This window comes from Dasypus novemcinctus, chromosome 7 (assembly GCF_030445035.2).
Source record: "Dasypus novemcinctus isolate mDasNov1 chromosome 7, mDasNov1.1.hap2, whole genome shotgun sequence".
NCBI classification, from domain to species: Eukaryota; Metazoa; Chordata; class Mammalia; order Cingulata; family Dasypodidae; genus Dasypus; species Dasypus novemcinctus.
In genome coordinates, this window is record NC_080679.1 from 126907664 (window position 1) to 126929723 (window position 22060).

A 22060-nucleotide genomic window follows, 5' to 3' on the forward strand; every position below is an offset into this window, starting at 1 on the left:
CTGCAGAGGCTGAAGGAGGGTCTGAGGGCAGCTGGAGAAGCCGGCTCTGTCCCCGTCACCACGGCAGGCCAGCGACGCCCGCGTGAGCCGAGGCGGTGGCTGGCGCCCCCTCCAGGGGTTCCCATACTTTCTGGCCCTGGGACCCTTTGCCCTCTTAGAAAGTATTGATACAACAGAGGGCTTCTGTTCATGTGCGTATGTCTCGTCTACATTTAGCTTTTCAGAAATTGAAAAGAAAGCTGAAATATTTATAACTCACTTGAAAATTGCAATGATAGACCCATTGTTTTAGGAAAAACACTTTCCAAAGCAATTTTTTTTTTCATGAGGAGAGTGTCACTGATGTACATTTCTGTAAATCTCTTTAAAGTCTGGTTTAATCGAAGACAGCTGGATTCTCAGCTCTACTTCTGCATTCAATCTGTTGCAATATGTTATTTTGATTGAAAAACATGAAGGAACTGGGCCTCACACAGATAGGTCGTTGAAAGGGGAGGGGTATTTTAAAAGCCTTTTCAGATAGCGTGGGCCTTCTCTGATACTCTCCCCAGTCTTGACATGTGCTTGTTTCCTGATGGTGAGTTGCAATGGGGAATCTGAAACGGTATCAAAAGCCTTTCAGGACTCTGTTAAAACCCACTGGTCTGTCTTGCATTTGGGACGTTTTCACATGTCTGTTATGTGGTACCACTGCGCGTTAGTCACTTGGAAATACTGGTTCCCGGAGCTGTGCAGATCTTGCAGATGTGCAGAGGGAAACACTTGTGAGAACGCGTGAGAGGAGGAGGCATTTTTTTTCCCCAGAGATTTATTTTTCACATATTTCTCTCCCCTTCCCCACTCTCCCCAATTGTCTGCTCTCTGTGTCCATTCACTGGGTGTTCTTCTGTGTCCACTTGCATTCTTATCAGCGGCACAGGAATCTGTGTTTCTTTTTGTTGCGTCATCTTGCTGTGTCAGCTCTCCGTGTGTGCAGCACCATTCCTGGGCAGGCTGCACTTTCTTTCGCGCTGGGCGGCTCTCCTCTCTCCTTAGGGGGCATGCTCCTTGCACATGGGGCTGCCCCACGCGGGGGACACCCCTGCATGGCAGGGCACTCCTTGCGCGCATCAGCACTGCACATGGGCCAGCTCCACACGGGTCAAGGAGGCCCGGGGTTTGAACCCTGGACCTCCCATGTGGTAGACGGACGCCCATATCAGTTGAGCCACATCTGCTTCCCAAGGCACGTGGCATCTTGGTATGACTAGGGAAGGGGCTGTGCCTGCCAGCGGCCCCCGCCTGGCCCCCACCTCCCTCCCCCATGCTCCCGTCTTTCTGCCGTGGCCAGCCCTGACCGTCTAGGGGAGGGGTTCTCAGAAATGCGGTGGCAGCGTGGTGGGGTCGCCACGATACAGGGCCACTCCACGCTGCGCGTGAGGCCTCTCCCCGGAGCTCCTCGCCTCCCTCGACCCCTGGCTCCAGCTTTTCTCCCTCCCCCACCGTAGGTCGTTCCTCGCCGTGCTCAGTGCGCAGCCCTCCTGCGCACGCCCATCAGGACGCTGCCCTGTCAAGTGGGTGGCCTGCAGGAGCCCGTGGCCACCTGCCCCGTTCCGGGCACACTCGCCTTCCCCGGCTCGGGTGCCACAGGCCCCCGTGCGCCCCCTCCTCCGGATCTCGGTCCTCGGCCCCCGCCTCTTTGGATTTGCCCCCCATCAGCTGCCTCCTGTGCCCTGAGAGACCAGGCCGCCTTGGCCACCTCTGCCCCCATGCCCCGTGCTGTCACACCGGCGGCCGTGGCCCCTCCCAGAGCTCCAGACCGCTTCGCCCCCTGCCTTCCCTACGCCGCCGTGTCCCACGCCCCCGCCGCTGGCGTGGGCCGCCCTCCCATGGCACCCCGCGTGCCCTTGCCATTCTGGAGGCCGGAAGCCAGGTGAGGGCCGGCTCCCTCCGATGCCCGCGGGGCGCCCTCCTTACCCTCCAGCGCCTGGGGTGTGCCCGCAGCCCTGGGCGCTCCGTGGCTCGCGGTGGTGGCAGTCCAGGCTCTCCCGGCCGTCCTCCCCCCGTCTGTCTTCTTAGAAGGACACCAGGCGTGCTGAATCTGGGCCACCCTGTGCCCCTGGGACTTCCTGTTAACTAATTCCACCTGTGATGACCATATTTCCAAATAAGGGCCATCCCTAGGTCCTGGGGCCTGGGACTTCCATGCGTCTTTTTAGGGGTCCACAGTTCAACCTGTAACACCACCCCACGCCCCAAGTCATCTGGGCACGTCCCGGACTTAAGAGACTTGTCCCCAGACCGTCCGAGACTCAGGATGGGGTGCACCTGCTAAGGTCTCGGGCCCAGGGGATGGGCCCCACGGCCACACCGTCCCAGAGCCCGGTGCCCGGTGTCACGGCTGAGGTCCGGGTGTCCTGGCTGGCCCACGGGCCCTCCACGAGGAAGGGGAGGCCGGGATCGGGGTTCCCAGTCTGCAGCCCGTGCTTCTCTTCCGCCCACAGCCTCTCCGGGCCTGCTGGTCCTTGGTCCAGCCCACTGCTGGGCCCCGGGCCGGAGCCTTTGCGGAGAGGCGGCGGGAAGGGGCACTGCCCCCAGAGCCCCCGGCAGCCCGGCCGCCCAGGAGTGGGGGCGCAGGCAGCGTGCCTCAGTCAGGGCTGCCGCTTGGTCGAGTCACGGTTTCTCTCCGCCCGGTAGAGAACAGCTCCCGGCACCCTAGTCAGCACCACGAGGGCGTGAGCAGGTGCAGGGGCTCGAGGCGGAGCAGAACGGTGTGTGCTGACTGACCAACTGGGTGGGCTTAGTTGGGGTCCCCGGATGGAGCTATAGACCCCGCCAGGAGCTCAGGCACCCCGAGGGCCCCTCCACGGCACCCGCGGCTGAGCCCTTCCAGGGTGAGCTGGACGTGCCGCGGGGAAGCAAGGGGGTTCCCGCTGCAGGACCGACAGGTTCCGGAGCGCACCGCGGCCGGCCTCCGTGCTCCCCGCTCCTTCTCCCACGGCCCCCCCACCCCGGACCCCCGGCACTTCTGAGCTTTCCGGCGTCTGCCCTCCCCCAAGCCCCCCAGCACTCGTGCCTCTGCCTCAAATCCCAAGGCTCCTTCCAGGCCACGTTCAAGCCGTTCAAGCCGTCAGTTCTGTTTAATTCAAAAAGCATTTCCATGTTTACGGAAGGCCGATGGTTAGCATATTTCCAAGGCCACCCGGCTGTTAAGTGCTTTAGCCAGGGCTGAACGCGAGTCTGCCCCAAGGGCAGGCGCCCCTTCCTGCCCAGCACGGCCTCCTCGCCCGCCTCCTGCGGGTCACCTGCTCGTCTGAAGGAGCCCCAGCCCCCCGTCGCCTTCAGCGCACCCACTCCTGGAGTGCGTGCTGGGGTGACGTGATGCTAGACTTGTTTCTACGCCAAGGGTCCAGGGGCACGGCGTCAGGGCCCGAGGCGCTCGGCGGGGGGTGCTTTACGAGGGCTGCGAGGCGCAGGGGTGGGGCCTTGGCTCTTTCCGGGCTCCTGCCTGCCACGGCCAGATGGTCGCTATTGAGGACTGAGTGGCCGCCAGAGGCGTGAGGACTGTATTGCACTTTATTTTTTATTTTTTAATTTTTTAAAAGATTTATTTACTTATTTCTCCCCCCCCCCCCCGTTGTCTGTTCTCTGTGTCTATTTGCTGCGTCTTCTTAGTCCGCTTCTGTTGTTGTCAGCGGCACGGGAATCTGTGTTTCTCTTTGCTGCGTCATCTTGTGTCAGCTCTCCGTGTGGGTGGCGCCATTCCTGGGCAGGCTGCACTTTCACGCTGGGCGGCGGCTCTCCTTACGGGGCGCACTCCTTGTGTGTGGGGCTCCCCTATGTGGGGGACACCCCTGCGTGGCAGGGCACTCCATGCGCGCATGAGCACTGCGCGTGGGCCAGCTCCACACGGGTCAAGGAGGCCCGGGGTTTGAACCTTGGACCTCCCGTGTGGTAGACGGATGCCCTAACCACTGGGCCAAGCCCGCCACCCTATACTGCATTTTGGAAAGACCGATACTCCAATAATTCAGAGCGCTAGAGTAAGAGCTTTTTTTTTTGGTATCCTCTATCTACACCCCCCCTTTTTTCCTTCTCTGCCATTCTGCCAGCAGCTGAGCCCCAATGCCTGGGGGCAGGTAGAAGGTGGAACACAGAGCTCTGTGGCATGAGCTTGTTCTCAAGAGCTGCCCATCAGAGGGCCTTTGCACGGGCCGCTTGTTCACAGTCCCTCTGCAGTCACTGTGCTGGGGCAGGTACCCCACCGTCCACGTCCCCCGTTGAGCTCACAGGTAAGTGCGAGGAGTGACCAGTGCAGGGACAACATCTCAGGGTGGTAACGGCTCTTGAGAAAGGTCAGCTCCAGGTGCTTCTTCCTGTGTCTGGGGGAGGAGGGCCGGGAAGGCTTCCCAGAGGAGGCATGCCTGATTTGGGTCTTGAGAGATAAATAGGAGCTCAGGAGGCAGAAAAGTGGGGCCTGAAGAACAGAATGTGAGCACGGGTGGAGGGATGGGATGGCAGCAGGTCTGTGGACATCGTGCCCCTAGACAGTATGAATCTGCTGTTCGTGGTTTTGCCGGAGGAAATGTTTTCCAGAAGCTTCTCCTGAAGCAGCCTGCCTGTCCTAGAAAGACTCGGGGAGACCAAGGCAGGTGAAAGAAAGGCCCAGGCCAGTCCTTTTCGCCCTCGCCTGCCTTTCCCTTAGCTGGGCCTGCGCCCTCCTGGCTCCCTTCCAGTTCTGGCTTGCCGGAGGGTGGGTTTCGGGAACAGGTTTTCTTCCCCTCCCGGCCCCCGAGGCTGTCCCAGCTGAACGCTCAGCTGTTGCTCTCGGATTTGCTGCGCTCACGGCCCCTCAGCTCAGGGGCCCCGGGTCCGGGACCGTGCACTTTCATCCCGGCAGGAGGCCGCCAGCAGGAAGCCCCCGGCCAGCTGGCAGGCGTCCGTCCCTCTGCAGGAGACCGCGCCCGGGCCGAAGGCAGGCCCCGGGCAGAAGGCGGAGAGCAGCCCCCATCATCCCCCAAGGCAGTGCCCGGTGGGGGTGGCCCCGTGCGCCCGGCGCCGCGGTGCGCCTTCTCCTTCCGCAGTGGCGGGAGCCTCCGTGGAAAGGTGGGGCGGGCAGCGGGAGAGGGCGCGGGCTGCGGGCACGGGGCTGGGGGACCTTGCCCAGGACAAGCTCCCCAGCGCCCGGCTCCCTGCGAGCCCGGGGGCCCCGAGGACCCCGTTTCCTCCCTGCCCCAAGTGGCCGCCCGTGCGTGCGCCGCGCAGGTCCGAGCCGCTGTTCCCCTCCTCGTGCCGGGAGGCGCCTCCGTGGCGCTGTCCTGGGCAGCGCAGGAAGGCGCATGTGGCCTCCCGGGGGTGTCAGGTGCTCGCCAGGACGCGGGCCCTCCTCGCGGAAATGCGAGAGGCCTGCGCAGGCACTGCCCTGCTGCTGGCGTGGCCGCCCGGGTCCCTGCCGGGGATGCAAGGGGACAGCGGCGTGCCGGACGGCCGTCGGGCAGGTCTGCGCAGCCCGCAGGGGTGTGGACAGGCCAGGCTGGTTTAACTGGCTCCTGGCTTTCGTTAGCCGGGTTCACCGGATTGACAGAAAGGCCTGGTATGTGCTGCATTTTTGACTGAAAATGGGAGAAAAATATCCAAACGAGGGCCGGGCCTGGGGCTCGGCTGAGGAGATCAGTGAGCGAACGGCCACTGCGAACGAAGCTCGCGGCGGCTGCGGACACTTTGGCGACACTCTGCTCCGGGGAGGGTGTGTGGTCTCTGCCAGGCGCTGCCTCGCGGCCTGGGCGTCTCACTCAGGGTGGACGTGAGGGCGGGGGCGCTGGCCGGGCGGGGGCTGGGTGGACGCGGCCCTCCAGCCTGGCCGACTGCCCACTTCTGCCACCCTTCCTCCTTTCCGATCACGGGTGGGTGGGGTGGGGCTGACTGTACGGTCACTGCATGTGGGAAAGGTCCCTCTCCACCATGCCCAGCCAGCCTCGAAGAGCCTGCTCTGCCACCCGCGCAGGCGTCTTCACGTCTTACAGACGGGGAGGCTGAGGCCGGGTGCTCAGTGACGTGCAGACAGCCAGGCTGGACAGCATGGGGGTGGAGAGTCCCACAGCGCCCCAGCTCCATCCAGGCTGGCCTGCCCTGTAAAACATTGGGGGGTCCCATCCTCCTTTGATTGCATGGGCCCGCGGGGGTATTTGTGGGGCTGTCGCAGCCTCTGAGCCCCTCACTGGGCGCTCGGCTCTGCATGGGCTGGCTGCCGTGCGGGCAGCGGGTACTCCAGACGAGAGCTGGCGGCGCGTCTCCAACCCGCCTTCTAACTGCCCCCTGAGACGGTAGGTGGCCGCGGCGCTGAAGGCTTTCAGGCAAAGTGGTCTTTTCTGAAGCATCTTAGGAAACAGCCCAGTAGGCTCTGGACTTCGGAACCTTGGTGTCCTCCAAACTCCTGACAGCCTCATCCAACACTTTGCCACAATTAATAAAAAAGATGGCGCCACCCCAGGCCCTTTGCACGTTCCAAGGCCTTAAGCAAGCAGTCAGAAATGCTTCTGTAAGGTGCATGTCTATTATTTTTCTGATGATTAGAGCCATCTAAAAATTTGATTAATGCAGAAAAGCACAATAAGTAACTTCACCTTCTTCCCGGGGATGACTGTCATTCCCATTTTAGCATTTTTCTTTCCAGTTCTTTCTTTCCCTGCAAAACTTTTTCGATATTAGTTTCAATCAAGGCATTTCAAGAAATTTAAGGAAACTCAAAACAAACAAACATCTGTGGGCTTTTGGAATCCAAAGCTTCGGAGGAAATGGAATAAAAACGCTGCTTTCCCTTCTGATTTTATTGTAGATCCCCTCCAAGCCCCTCGTCTCCCCTCGGAATCTGCTCTTCTGCAGGCACCCCAGGTTTCCCTCCCTTCCCCCGCCTGCATCTGCACAGTGTTGGAGTCAGCTGTGGATGGGGGCTGCAGAGGGTGGGGTGTCCCTGAGTCCCCGTACCCCCCCATAGCCACATGCCTCCAGGAGGAGGCTGCGTTTGGCATGCAGCCCCCGCACCGTCTTTGGAATGCCGGGCGGTGCGCGGGCTTAGTGAGTTCTGCAGGGACACTCCGCTGGAGCTAAAGATCACTTACCTGAATTGCTTTTTAATTTCTGCCGTGGGAAGCTGCCCCTGGCGCGGTATAATTACATTCTAATTTACAGCAATCCCAGATCTATACACTGAGCCATACCGGGGAAGGGACCTGAGTTTGGGGGGACATGGGGGAGGGGAGACCCCCACATCTTTCAGTTCGCCTCCATTTCTGGGCACGGGGTGCGGTTTCTGGATAAGCGTGGAAGAGACGGAGAGGGGAGCCTCCTGCCCAGTGGACACTGACATTTGCTTTAGCACCGGAAAGGGTCTGGGCCTTCCGCTGGCCGGAGGGGAGGCGCGTGCGATTTGACAGCCCTTCTGATCTGCTGGCTGGCAGCCGTCTTGGCGGAGAACTTGGGGAGCCTTCGGCAAGGGGTGGCCTGGGGGCTGTCCAAGATGCTGTCCCACTGCCGTGAGCCAGCCTTTCTCCTGAAGGATTACGCAAGTGGTGGACTTTTCCCCGTCCACGTCTCCGTGTCCTCTGCTCACTCCTGTAAAACCACACACAGACCAGGTTCTGCACATTGTCATGTGCACAGAGGCAGTAGCTCATGGAATTCTAGGAATGAAAGCACTTTTTATAATAAAGAGAAAACAGGCTTTCTGGAGGAACCGGCTATAGCCTTCTAAATGTCTGCAGCTTGGGTGATTTACGCGGGGATGCCTTCAGAGCAATGGAGAGCAGTAAAATGGAACTTAGGCTCAGAGACGTTAAGTCGCTTGCCCTGTGGTGCACAGCTGACGGGAAGAGATGGGCATGTCCACCAATACGGGTGATGGGAATGCTGCATGGATGGTTGTCAAGTGGCACAAGGAGGAATGGGGGAGCCAACAAAATTAATCGTTGTCCATCCCTGGAGCCTAGCTCCGGGTGCTGGGAGTGGGCTCACACGTGATCTTGCCTGTACTCTGATCCTCCCTTGTGGAGGTGGCTGGAGGGGTGCCCCAGCAGCCCCTTCCCCTGCCCAAGCTTGGATGGAGCCCCTCCTTCACCTGGTAGCCCCCACCCCCTGGAAGCTGAGCTCCGCAGCCGCCTTCTGAGCTTGGACCCCTGTGCCTCCTATGCTGGGCTCAGAGCTGGCAAAACTGGGCTCTGGTGGGACACCCCTGAATATCTGCTCCAACCGTGCCCCCTCTCTGGCTGAAAGCCCACCCCAGCCCCTCCCCGCTGGCGCTGAGGACCGTCTCTTGGTGGTCCTGGAGAATGTAAGCCCGCCTGACAGGTGAGCTCTTCCTCCCTACTTCGTGTCCAAACCCCAGGGAGGTGTGGAGATTTGAACTCACTTCTCATCAACACCACTGGAGTAGAGGTGTCCCACCACGCTCCTCTCTGCTGTGGCGCCACACAAGTATGATTTGGGGGTCTTAGGGAATTGAGGCCAAACTTGGGGTCTGGCCAAGTAGGTGATCAAGTGTGGGGGAGGTATTGGGGTCCGTTCATCCCTCGAGTCCCCACATGGAAACAACATCCTCCCGAGTGGAGTCCCCCCAGCTCTCTGCCTCTCTCTCCCTGCCCTGCTGCTCCCTCTGCCTGGGATGCACCTGCCTCTCCTTTATCTGCCGCCTCCAGAAAGCCTGCCTTGATCACCACCGCTTGATCACCACCGCCTGCTCTTGGATGCTCCCTGTGAGTCTCCTGCCTGATGACCCCTCTCCCCAGTGCTCGCCTGGGCAGAGGCCCGTGTGTACCCCCCATGGAGGGTCCCTGGGAAGCCGCCGTCCCATGCCAGCTGGCCGGCAGATGTCCCCGCGCAAGCCTTGGCAGCCCAGAGCTTTGTGCTCCAGCTGCGGCCCAGCAGAGTCCCCGCGAGGGACAGGACGCCGGGAGGGGCCCCGCGCCCGGGCGCAGTGGGAGGCGCTGGGAGATGGCCACCTTTGTTAGGACAGGGCAGCGCCTCGGGCCGCGGCCAGGCCGGCGGGACAGCTGCGCCGCTCGTGGCCAGCACGGCCGCCCCTGCCCGGCCCCGCGGGGCCCCGCCCTCCAGCTGCGGCACAGGCTCAGCAAGGCAGCTCGGCAGGGACAGGCAGAGAGACCCCGGGCAGTGAGGGCGTGCCCGAGGGCACCCGCGTGAGGACAGCGTGGGTTCCGCGTCGAGCCCCGCAGGCTTCCTGCTGGAAGCGAGCGGTGAGGTGGAGCTTTAGAGCTTCTGGTTGACCCGTCCACGGTTTTCGCTCCCGTGTCTTGCGATGCAGGCAGCTCTCTCCACGCTGCTTGGTGGGGGGCAGGAGCTCTGCACACGGGGGCCCCCTGAACTGGACCTGCCTAGGAGCTATGCCTAACTTGAGGTTTGCACGGTGACGAGGTCTGTTGGAGACTCTGGCCGTGGGTGAGCTGTGGGCACGGAGCCCTTGCAGGAGAGGCGGTGTCGCCGCTGCCCGTGGGGATTAGCCCTGAGGCCTATCAGACTCCACGGCCATGGCCCCTGCTCCGGCGCCCAGGGAAGGGGTGGGCAGAGAACTGGTCAGTCTCTCCTCTGCAGCCCCCAGAGATCCCCTGTGCAGCCCACCTCAGCCACCCGCCTTCCTCGGGGCTCCCGCCTCGTCGCCCGCCTTCAGGCATACCCTTCACCCCTACTTCCCGGGGCCCCTTCCCCTGGGCCCCATGCCCCTCGGCCGCACGGACCCGCTGGGGGCTCCCACCCTTTCGCTCCCCCCTGGCGAGTCCACGGCAGGGCCAATGCCTCAAGAGACCGTGTTCTCCTGGCGCCTCCGATGGTGCCAGCACTAGTACTGCTGGCAGGTGTTGGTTGACTGACCACACGAGCACCAGCCCCTGAGGACCTGTGGGGCTCATCGGGGGCCAGCCCGTTCACGCACACCTGGGGCAAAGTCATCCTGGCCCCAACGCCGTCTCCTTCCGGGAAGGTGGACCCTGTACCCACCTACAGCCCAAGTTCAAGTTTCTGCCGTGCTTTGGGCACGGGCAGGGATGGATGTTTGAATGGGACCATCAGCCGGTGGGGGCAGGTCTCCGTTCCAAAGGCAAAGGCCTTGGAAGCCAGTGAAGGGCCTTGGGGCCACATGTGCCACCTCGCCCGTCTTGTCGTGAAGTCCCAGCGCCCCCAGCTGGGATGCCCCCCCCCCCCCGCCCCTACCGGCTGGCGTCTCAAGGACCCGCGCCCCCCTGCCTCCTCGCCCAGCAGGAAGGGACGAGCGCCAGGCCAGCCTCTTGCTGGAGCCGCTTGCCCCATCCCTGCGCCACATGTGAGTTCTCAACCCCAGACAGATGCCGAGGGAGGGACCTGTGGGAAACAGATTGGTTTTTGAAATTTAAATCCGCTTCCCTGCGAAAAGAACGACTTTCCAGCCTCAGCTCATTACAGGCGGGCTGGGGTTATTTTGGGAAGTAGCAATTAAAGGTTTTAAGTTCCTCCCTCTCCCTTTTGCCCTTGCAGCTTGCCCAGGTCCTTGAAGCGATTAAACCTTCGCCCCAGCCCACAGCCCAGAGGAACCTGCCTCTGCCCGTTTCCCCCCACTTCCACGCCTGGGGAAGGAAAAGAAAGTTCCGTTCCTATTAATTACAGCCAAACCCGCTCGGTAAGCACAGGCCGAGCGTGCTCCGGGATGAGGTTTAAAGCGCTCCTCCAAACAAAACGGCGGAGCGAAAGGCGTAATTTATTTAGTCAGACACTGTAATTTGCCACGTCGTTCCACTTGTCCTGCTGCTAAAACGGATCCTTTACCAAGGCTGTGGCTGCCAGTGCCCCCCCTAATCCTTGCGCGTGGTGCCGGGTCTGGACGGCCTCCCTGAGATGCCGTCACTCCACCCCCTGAGGCCCCGGGGCCTCCGCGTGAGCGCGTCAGGACGCTCAGGCACGCGCACGCTCACGGCCCCGCACGCTCAGCCTTCCAGTACGTGCTCGTGCACACGGGGCACGCCCAGGCCTCACCCGCACCCCGCGCAAGCGCACGCGCACCGCTGTGCGGTCCGGCCCCACTCGCGTGCCCGCGCGCACGCCCACGCACGCCCACGCTCCCACGCGCTCCATCCCGTCTGCGCGGAGCCCCTGAGAGGACGCTTCCGAGCAGGGGGTCGGGCGAGGGACGGCCGGGGCTGGCCCTTACAGAGCTGCCCACGGCGGGCGTCTCGGGGAGCGCTTCTGGCCCGGTTGGTGTCCCAGGAGGCTCCCGGGGCGGGCGTCGTGTCGTGGGCCCGCAGTCCTGGATTTCGTGCTGCGGGGGCGGAGTCCCGCCGGGCCACTCCCCCGCCCGCGACCTGAGCTCCCGGAGCCTCAGTTTCCCATCTCGAAGGGGATCACCAAGGGCTGACCTCGCAGGGTGGGTGTGAGGACTAAGTGAGATGTAGCCGTTTCCGGAAGGTTCCAGCAGCCTTGTGTCACGGCCTGGTCCTCATCCTTCCTCAGGGGGGGCTGGAACCTGTACGTGTGCACCAGGCCCCGCCCCGGCTCGAGCAGGGGCTTCCTGGGCTCTGGGGACCCCGGGGCAGGGCAGGGCTCCCTGAGCCGCCAGCTCCCTGCTGGGCACGCAGGTGGGGGGCGGGCGTGCCCCTGTGTGCGTGTCCTCCTGCGTGCGGTCGTAGCTTCCAGGGGGGCTGCGGGCTGAGCTCCGAGGACCGCGGCGGGTCTGGGGGCTCGGTGTTTGCTGGCCCTGGCTGGTGTCCTTCCAGCCCGCCACAGGTCCCGGGCCCCGTGCAGGCCGTGGGGCCGGCCCCAGCTCTCCGTTCGCGCCCCCACCGTGTGCGCAGAGGGGCGAGCGTCCCGCGCGGCAGGGTGGGCCGTGCAGACCACCTACAGGCGTGGGCTTGGCCGGTCCGTGCCCGCTTTTCTTTCCCCAGGGCCGAGCGCCCCCTTCCCCCAGAAGGCCTGCCCTGCCCCCGGCCCCTGCTCCGTGCCCCCCGCCCCTGGCCAGCGCGGCGCCTCGTGTCCTTGGCCAAATGGGCGGAGGAGGAGGCAGGGTATTTGCTGAGCACGCACGCGTGCCCGCTGCAGCCACGGCCATTCCCGGGGAGGCCTGGCCCCGTGCGGCTGCAGCGCCAGGGCCGCTTGGCGGAGCACAGCGTGCAGAGACGGGCCTCGGTGCCTCCTGGGACGCGCGCAGTCAGGGCTGTGTCCCGGGCAGGAGGGCCTGCGGGCTGCAGTGGACCAGCGGGCCTTCTCACTCCAGAACCTTCCTGCCGGGCCTGGGCCTCCTGTGTCTCCAGGTTCTCCTTATCCTGGGTTCTCTCTGCCTCTACGTCTTCCTGGCAGTCCTCTGTCCCTCTGCTCCTTTATCTGTCTCTCCCTCTCTCTCTGTCATTCCGATCCTTTATCTCCCTTTGTCTTTCGCTCTCTGTCTCGGTGTCGCTGTCTGCCTGCCTCTCTCTGTCTGTTTGGTCTCTGTTCCTCTGTTTCCCTCCTTCTGTGCCTGCCTCCATCTGTCTTTTTCTTTCCACCAGCCTCTTTTCTCTCTCTGTCTCATCCTTCCTGCTTGTTGGACTTGTTTCTCTATCTGCACATGGAGGCCCCTGCCCACTTTTAAAATTTTATTTTATGTATTCTCCCCCCACACATTGTTTGCAATCGCTGTCTGCCCTCTGTGTCTATTCGGTGGGTGCTCTCTGTGTCTGCTTGTCTTCTCTTTAGGAGGCACCGGGAACTGAACTCGGGACCTCCCATGTGGGAGAGAGGCCCTCAGTCGCCTGAGCCACCTCTGCTCCCTGCTTCTTGTGTCTCTCATTGTGTTTCCTCTTTGTGTCTCTTGCTGTGTCATTATGTTGCGTCAGCCTGTCGTGCCAGCAGCTTGCCCTCTTGCTCATCTTCTCCGGGAGACACCAGGAACTGAACCTGGGACCTCCCATGTGGTAGGCGGGAGCTCAGTCTCTTGAGCCACGTCCTCTTCCCCCGTCCACTTTTTGTGAACAGGGTTTAAGTGACTCGGGTGTGCAGACCCGCCTCTGGTGCTCTTGGCTAGCTCTCCCCCACGGTCCAGGGTCCGCCGCTGCCGGGTCAGGCCTGCCTGGAGGTCAGCAGGGTCCTCAGAGCGGGGGTGGGAGTCAGGGGCAGCCCAGGGCGGCCCCCAGGGTGTGGCCCCGGCCCAGGGAGCATGGACACCCCTCACAGTACTGGACGTCGTTGTCCACGGCAGGGACAATAAAGGCTTGGCTCTGAGTACTTTCACTCCTTTTGTGCTTGGAGGGGTGCTTGGCAGGAAATGAAGTTATCCTGAGAGCAGGTGCAGTGCCGGGAACCTGCCAGCAGAGCTCCGTGTTTCCTCTGGACTCGTGTGGCTCCCGCGGCACCCGCTCTCGGTCCTCTCGTAAGGGTCAGGAGGGGGCCCGGGGGTGGCCGGAGCAGGGATCTGAGCCCTGCTCTCGGTGCTCCCTGGTTTTCCGTGAGCCTGGACGGGCCGCAGCGGCATCACTGTCCAAGGGGCTGATCCGGACCCCTTTCTCCCGGGGCGCGGCAGGAGCCCGCCGGGCCTGGGGGCGGGGGCTGAAATCAGCGCTGCTGGGGCCGGGCTGCCGTGATTATTCTCATAGCCACCGCTGCTGAAGGGCGCAGGGGCGCGGGGCCCGCGGGGCCGCCTCTGCCGTGGCTCTGGCGGTAGCACGTGGGAAAGCACCTGCCCCCTGCGATCAGCACGGTGCGAGTCTCGGCTGATTCTTTCCGTGAACAGTAACTAGGTGTGTATAAATACACACGTGTGCACTGTGTGCTGTGCCAATGTGAGGGAATCAGCGTGCACTGGAACCGCAGGCCATGCCCGGTGGGTGCAGGATGCACGGAGGCCTCGGGGGCACAGCCTGGGAGGGGCTGGTCCTCCTCGGGAAGCCGAAGAACTCATGTTAGGGGCCTCCAACACTGCGTGTTCTCTCCTCCACCAACCTGCGTCCTCTCTGAGTTAGTTGCCGTCTTGCTTCGCCCTCCTCTGATGTTTCATGATATTATCCTTCATCGGCACCGGCTGATGACAGATGGGAAAAAAGCTCCTCTATAAAGGATGGTGATGGAATGGCATGTGCACAGGCATCCACCAGAGCAGGAGGAGGCTGCAGGTCTGGGAGCCCAGCTACGCTGCTTCTACGCTCTCTTGTTAGCCTGGATCGTTCTGTGGCCATTCTTCCACCAGCCCCACTGCCCAGCTTTCTCTTCTTTTTTAAAAAATTATTTTTCTTTGCACTCTAGACCCACCAAGCAAAAACTCCCTTTCCCCTCTCACCCCTTCCTCTTGTCATCTCCAAGCTACTTTCGGCCTGTGAGTTTGCTCTTTCTAGGTTATCTCATGTAAGGGACTCATATGCTGTCTATCCCTTCGTGCCTTGCTTCTTTCAGTCTAACGGTGTCATGGTGCATCCACGTTGCCTCACAGCTTCCTCCCTTCTCTTGGCTGGACGGTTTTCCACTGTGTGCGTTCACCACGTTTTGCTGAGCCGTGCGTCTGCGGAGGACACTCGGGCTGCTGCCTCCTTTGGCCGTTGTGCATCCTGCTGCTGTGGACACAAGGGCCTGTCTGAGTCCCTGTTTTTAGTCTCTCTGGGGTAAATACCAAGGCGTGGGGTTGCCGGCCGGTCGGTAATTCTCGGGTTACTCTTCTCAGGACCCGCCACGCTGTTTTCCAAGCGGCAGCTCTGTTAGACAGCCCCTCCTTGCACCCACCCTCCCACCTTGGCCTGGCGGTCCTGCCCACCCGCCCCGCTGCGTGTCCCCTCCCTGTCCTTGGCCCTTCCCGTCCCTCCAGGGTCTTTGAGAGATGGCTTTCCCCACTGGGGCCCTGGCCTCCGGGGAGAGCTTGCCGAGCGCGGTGAAGGGGAAGGGCCCCTCCCGCAGAGGGCAGCTGCCCCCTCCCCGGGCGGGAACACGGGGCCCCCTCCCCCTCTCTGGGTGGGAACACGGGGGCCCCCTCCCCCTCCCGGGGCAGGACCCAGAGTCCCCTGAGCGGCAGGGGGCAGATGCCACAGGCCTGGGTTTGCTGCGTGGCCCCGCACTGGCACTGCACTGGCAGCTTTGCAGCTTTGCAGGGTTGTCCCGGGCTTTGCTGGGAGCCTGCGCCCACCCTGCGTACGACAGCCACCGTGCGCGGGGTCTCCCGCTGTGCATGGCCTCCCTGTGGCCACCTCCAGTGCCGAACCCCCCTCCACCCGCCGGTCCCCAAGCTGCCAAGCCCTCCCGGCCAGAAGCATGCCTCCAGCTCCCCAGGCTCCTGGGCCATTCCGGGACACACGGCATTTGAATTTCAGATCCTCTTGCAGCAGAATCCGCAAGCCAGGGTTTAAAATGCAGCCGGAAGCCGCGCCGACCCCTGCCGGCGCCGTCCTCGGGCGCTTCTTCCCCGGGTGGCCCGTCCACGCCTGTGGTTTGGCTGCTCTGGCCTGGCAGAAGTTGGGGCCCGGCGCGCTGCAGCCGGAGCACAGGGACCCCTGCGCGCAGCTCTGGGGCCCCCCAGCCCGTGCCCTGGGTCCTCGGCGGCCGCCCGGGCTGAGTGCTCATCCTGCGCGCCTCCCTTTCCTGGTCTCTCTGCACGTGTTCGGTGCCTGTGTCCTCAGGCTCAGAGTTGCCCCCACGCCCTGCCTGTTCTTTCCTGGGAGGGGCTCGTGCTCCGGGCCGTCCTCCGTGTCACGGTGCGAGTCTGGGACTGGAGGTCAGGGCCTTGCTGTGTGCTCGGCGGTGGGCACCGCCTGGTTCTTTGGCTGGACGCAGGTGGGCCCTGGCTCGGCAGCGGCTGCCACCAGGCCCCGGCTCCCCTCGGGGCCACCACCGCCCTGGCACGCCACAGCAGTCCTTACTCAGTTCCATAAATAGCCTAAGCGGATCTCCCCGAAGAAACAAAGGTGTTGGTCAGATGGCGGAGGCCGGGGCTGAGGGGTGGCCTGGGCCGGGTGAGGGTGGACGTTCTTCTGGCTGCAGGAGTGAAAGAGAACTGCCAGGCCTCAGGTCGCTCGATCGACCGGTCGATGTAAATGATCACCTGTCATACAGGTGTCTTCCTATCACGATTTCTACCTTCGCTCTCTCTATGGATCAGCTGAGCAGTCTGTCGATCCATCTCTCTCCATCTGTCATCATCCTCTGTCATCTCTTTCATCTATCTATATCACTTGCTTGGCAATCAGTTTATCCATCCAGCTCCATATCTGAATCAATCGGTCGATCCACTGACCGAGGTTTTGATTCCAGCTCTGTCAGTCTCTATCATCTATCGTTATCTCTATCATCCACCTACCCGTATCGTTCGATGTATTGCTCAGTCTCTATCATCTCTCTCTCTATTCCAAGTCCACAGGGGAGATACGACCCTTACCCGCTCCTCTGCATGCCGTGCACCACTCTTCCTGGTTTTAGTCCTCCTTGCGTTGGGGTGGCCGCCGGCTGCACACAGTAGGACGCATGCCCTGTGGGTGGAGAATTCAGAAACTGCAGTCAAACTGACTCACAGTCCGCTTGTATCTGCCCCGTGTGCTGACCATGCTAAACCATGTCAGTGGTAAATACCCCCGTTGGGGTAGCCCGGTCCCCCCCTTTCCCGGCTGCCACACAGCATTAACCTCTGCAGACCCCTGCTTGACCCCCCCCCCCCAGGGGTACCCGAGGTCAGAGTGTCCGTCCGACGTCCTCAGGCAGGTTTTGGTGTTTTAATGTATAGGTACTATCAACACGGTGCATTTGAAAAGTGATTAAAATTGTACCTTATCGTGTGTGGAAATATATATATTTTTACTTTTTTCTGGCACTCGGTACAGTTTTGGAGGTGCATCCGCGTCCCCGCCTGAAGCTCCAGTCCACTCGCCGGGAGCTCCGTATGGGATTCCGTCCTGTGACTCTCACTGCCTGTTTAAAGACTCGTCTGCGGGGTTATTTAGGTCGTTTCAGGTTTTTATGGCTGCAGGCTCTGTTGGCATGGGTGGAACCGCGTCCTCGTGAGGTGTTCTCGAGGGCAGGGGGTTACCAAATCAATTTTGTGGGTCACACACAGCATTTCAGAAGATGAAATCGAAAATAGAGCAGTGCCCTGCAAGTAGTAAAGGTAAAGTATTGTTTTGTCAAACTTCTCTTCCGTCATCTGCGTGTGCCTGTGTGCATGTGCACACGTGGACGGCATTGTGATGTCAAGTGTGTTTCTTTCTCTGTATCCCATCAGGGCAGCCTGGAAGACCACGGCCCAGTGTACAGACATGAGAGGAGAATTGCTGCATTTGGGGTATTTAATAAAGCTGGAAATGTGCTCTATTTTCAGATGCGTTAGATACTGCCAAATGGCTCTCCAGGGTGGCTGGATAAATTTGCCCCCCACTTCATATAATGCTTGATATTAAATTAAAATTAAAGTAGGATGTCATTCACACTTATTAGACTGGAATTTAACTATGAAAGATGTCTAATTTTAATTTGCATTCCCCTCATTTGTGCCTTGCACATTTGGGTTTCCTCTCCCCCGATTTGCTCATTCATTTCCTCTGTTCAGTTTCCACCTGAGTGTCTGCTTTTTGTTGTTGATTTTTAAAGAGCTACTTCTTATTTATTGTTTAGATTTGTTACGAGTAATTTCTCGCTGTCTTTGGCCTGCTGTTATCTTGTTTTATGGTGTGGTTTCTTGGGGCAAAAGGTGTGCATTCTAATAGAGTTCAGCCTATCGTTCTTTCCCTTTCTGGTTTGCGGTGGTTTTATCTGAAGAGGCTCTTTCCTGCTCTGAGGTCTCTGTTAGTTTGCTAAATGCTGCCTTAAGCAGTCTTCCAGAAATGGCTCGGCTTCTGCAGTGGGGCTTCACACACTTGTCAGCTTACAGTTCTGAGGCCGTGGCCGTGTCCACATCAAGGCTTCATGGGAGATGCTTTCTCCCGGAGCTCACAGCGGGTCTGCTGGCCTCGCGCTCCCCCACCCGACCTCGGTGCTGTCCGCATCTGGCTAAGGCGGCCTCCTCTCCTCTGGGTTCCATGGTTTTGGCTTCTGGCTCCTGGGACCTTCTCCCTCAGCTTCTGGGTTCCTCTCTGTCTCTGCAGCTTTTTTCTGTATGTGCAGCTTCTTACTCTTTCATTTACGAAGAACTCCAGGAAGAGGATCCAGCCCCACCCTGGGTCAGTCTACTCAGAGGTCCTTCACTGAAGTAATTTAATCAAAAGTCTTGCCTACAACAGGTTTACATGCACAGGAATGGATTCGTTTTAAGAACAGGATTCTGGGGTCCACGAAAGCTTCAAGCTGCCACAAAGTCAAAAGATATTCTCCTGTACTTTCTTCTAGAAATTTAAAAATTGCAAGTTTGTGTATAGTTTTATTTATTTATTTATTTCTACCACTCTCCCCGCCCCCCCGTTGTCTGCTGTCTGTGGTCTGTGTCCATTCACTGTGTGTTCTTCTGTGTCTGCTTGTATTCTCGTTAGGCCACTCTGGGAACCGATCTTGGGACCTTCCGGGATGGGAGAGAGGCGATTACTTTCTTGCGCCACCTCAGCTCCCTGTTCTGGTACGTCTCTTATTGTCTCTCCTCTGTGTTTCTTGTTGCGTCATCTTGCTGCACCAGCTCTCTGCGTTGGGCAGCATTCCTGCATGGGGCAGCATTCCCGTGAGGGGCAGCATTCCCTCAAGGACCAGCCCTCCACACGGGCCAGCTTGCTGCGCAGGCCAGCTTGCCCTTACCAGGAGGCTGTAGGCATCAAACCCTGGACTTCCTATATGGTAGACAGGAGCCCAGCTGTTTGAGCCATTTCCCCATATAGTTTTAAAAACCTATCTGGAATTGACTTTTCTCTTTGACTTGATCTAAGGATCAAGTTTTATTTCATTTTTCTCTGTGAACAGCAGGTTAGTTATTGTGCTTCCCCATTGATTTTTTTTTTTAAGGCAAAACTGTCACGTATCAATTTTCTTTACTTTTGTTGGTCAGTTTCTGAGCTCTTGGCTCTGTTCCATTGGTCCATTATTTCTCTTGATGCCCTGTGGCATTGCTTTCCTTACGGAAGTTCTGGATTGTGTTACTCTCTGGTAGGGAACTCCAGTCATCAGGTTCTTGTTCACATTTTCTTGGCTCTTCTTTGCCCCTATTCTCCCATGAGAACTTGAGGATCAGCCTGTTAGAATCCATGAAAATCCTGATTGGGATTTGGATTGGAATTGGATTGGATTTATGGATTAATTTGAGTGAAGATTTCCATCTTTGTCATATTAAATCTTCCCAGCCTTGCTCATGGTCTTTCCCTCCCTTTTTTTAAGGCTTCTTTGGGGTCTTTTAAGTTTTATAATTGTTTATCATGAAGGTTTTCTTACTTGTTTTTTGCTAAATTTATTCCTAAGTACCCTATACTTTTTGATGCTGTTGTAAATGGCATATCTGCATATATTTTAACATTGCTGTTTCTTATTCTTTATTGGTGGTATATAGGAATGTCATTGGTTTTTATTTATTAATTCTGTTTCCAGAAGTTTGCTGAATTCTTATCAGTTCTAAATTTACCTGTATAGATTTATAGGTATTCTTCTTAGATACTCACCTCATTTACGAACTATGGAAGTTTTCATTTCCTTTCCAATGCATATATTATTTCATTTTTAAATTGTTTTTGCAGCTTGGTCTGCTGTTAGAATGGTGCTGTTCAACAGAAATGTTAAACTTTGTATTTTCTGGTGACACATTTTATTTATTATTACTTTTTTTAAATTTGAAATTTATTTCAAATTTGAAAAGCAAAATAACAGTCAGAAGGCAGCTCAACAAGTTATGGAAGCATTACACCAAAAAAATTCTGTCCAGGCATTTTTAATCTCATCTAATCCCAACTCAAACTCAGTTGTTCCTCCAGTGCTCAGAAAGATAAACAGGTGAACACAGATTAAATGACATAATCAAGGTCTCCCTGTTAATGAAGAAAATGTAGAAGAGAAAAAAAATGCTTAACCACATTCATACCTCACAAAACCAAACCCCATATTCTTTTTTTTTTTACATTTAGCATTTGTGTTTTCAGTACATTTTTTAACAGAAGTTTGGTGGGTAGCCGTCCTTACCTTGCTCTTCACTTAAAAGGGAATCGTTTTGAAGTTTTACTGTAAGAATAATAATTAATGATTTTTTAAATTAGATTTCCTTTATTAGGTTTAAAAAGTTCCTTTTTGTTTCTGTTGTATAAAACCTTCCTAACTGTGCATATATGTTGAATTTTATCAATCCTCTTGTACATGTATTGGGATGATCATGAAGTTTTCTTCTTAACCTCATGGTGATGATTTATTCATAAGTGTCTACCGTTGCAGCATTCTTGATCGCTGGGGAAAAAACAATCTGGTGTACCTTGTGGATTTAATGGACAGCGTTGCATTTAAGGCTTGAATTCATGTTCATCTGTAATTTCCCTCCCATTCTGATCTTGTAATTGGAGTAGCAACCAAACTGGCTTTATAACGTGCTAAGGAAGATTCCTCTTTTTCCGTGATTTATTTATATAAGTTAAGCAGTCTCCATTCTGTGAAGGTTTAAAAAACGCACACTGCCTGAGGCTGGTTTTATTTGATAGCGGGTTTTTTTCCTTTTTGATTACTAATTTATTTTTTAATGGTTAGAAGTAATTCATGTTTTCTATTTCTTATTCTTTCTTCTAATAAATAAATCTACCTATATATCTCTGTATGTATGTATCTGTCATTTATCTATCTTCAAGAATGAATGCATTTCTCCTGTTTTCAAAGGTACTGCAGTGTTTGTCATTTTACGCCTCTTTTCTCATTCCTCACATTTTCCATGCCTTCTCTGTCTGCTTCTTGATGGTCTTAAAAGACGTCTGTCTTCTTTATTAGTCCTCTCAAAGAGCTGACTAGGATGTTGATTGATTCTCATTCTTGTGCTTGGCTTTCTGTTTCATTTATTTCTTCCTGTATCCCCATTATATCCTTATTCTTCCTTCTTTAGGCTTGCTCTGGTCATTTTCAATTCCTATATTTGAAGCTAGATGGTTGATTTTCAGCTCTTCTTCCCTATGTTCCTAATATGAGGATATATCTAAGTATTGCAAGGTTTGAAATATAGCAATTTTGTTTTATTTTTTAAATCTTAGGATCCATGCTTTTCTTCAATTTTGGAAAATTTTCATTCATATCCCTTTGAATTATGCCTTTACATTCTTTATTCTCTCCTTGAACTGCTTGGGATGTATCTTGAATCTTCTCATTCTATCTTCCATGTTGTTTCCGCTTTTTTGTTTTTAAATATACTTTTAATTTTTTTTTTAAAGATACTTAAGATTACATAAATGTTACATAAAAAATAGGGGATTCCATATGCCTCCCTCCCACTTTTTCCCACATTAAAAACATCCTTCATTAGTGTAGTACATTCCTTAAAATTGATGAACACCTTTTAGAGCACTGCCACTAAGCATGGATTATAGTTTACATCGTAGTTTACATTCTCTCCTGCACAATTTTGTGAGTTATGACAAGATACATTAATGGTTTACACCTCTCATTGCAATGTCATTCAGGACAATTCGCAAGTCCCCAAATGTCCCCATATTGCATCTGTTTTTACCTCTCCTTCCCTTCAGAACTTCCAGTGGCCACTGCCTCCACATCAGTGATAAAAGTTCTTCCATTAGTAGAATCATAGTAAGTCTATACTAAAATACGAGTAAGTCTACTCTAGTCCGCTGTTTATTCCCCAATCCTGAGGATTCTGGGATGGTGATACCCATTCCACCTCTAACTGAGAAGGGGCTTAGATCCCATGGGGCAGATGGATGAAACTGCCTTGCTTGCAGTTGCAGACTCTCTCTGTTCCTTGAGATGGTTGTTGTCCATCATCATCTCCTTGTTTGTTGTCCTGGGTGAGTCCACTGAACTGGAGAGTAGATGTTGAGACTCTGAGCCCAGCTAGCATATGTACAGTCCAAAGATTTAAGTTTCTTGGATATACATCTATCAACTGTAGCACTAACTATAGGTTCAGAATAGAAAGGGCAGAAGAGCCATGTGTAGGGAAACCACAACTGAATCTAACTCTGTCACACTGGGGAGCATAAATTCCGAAATAGGACCCACT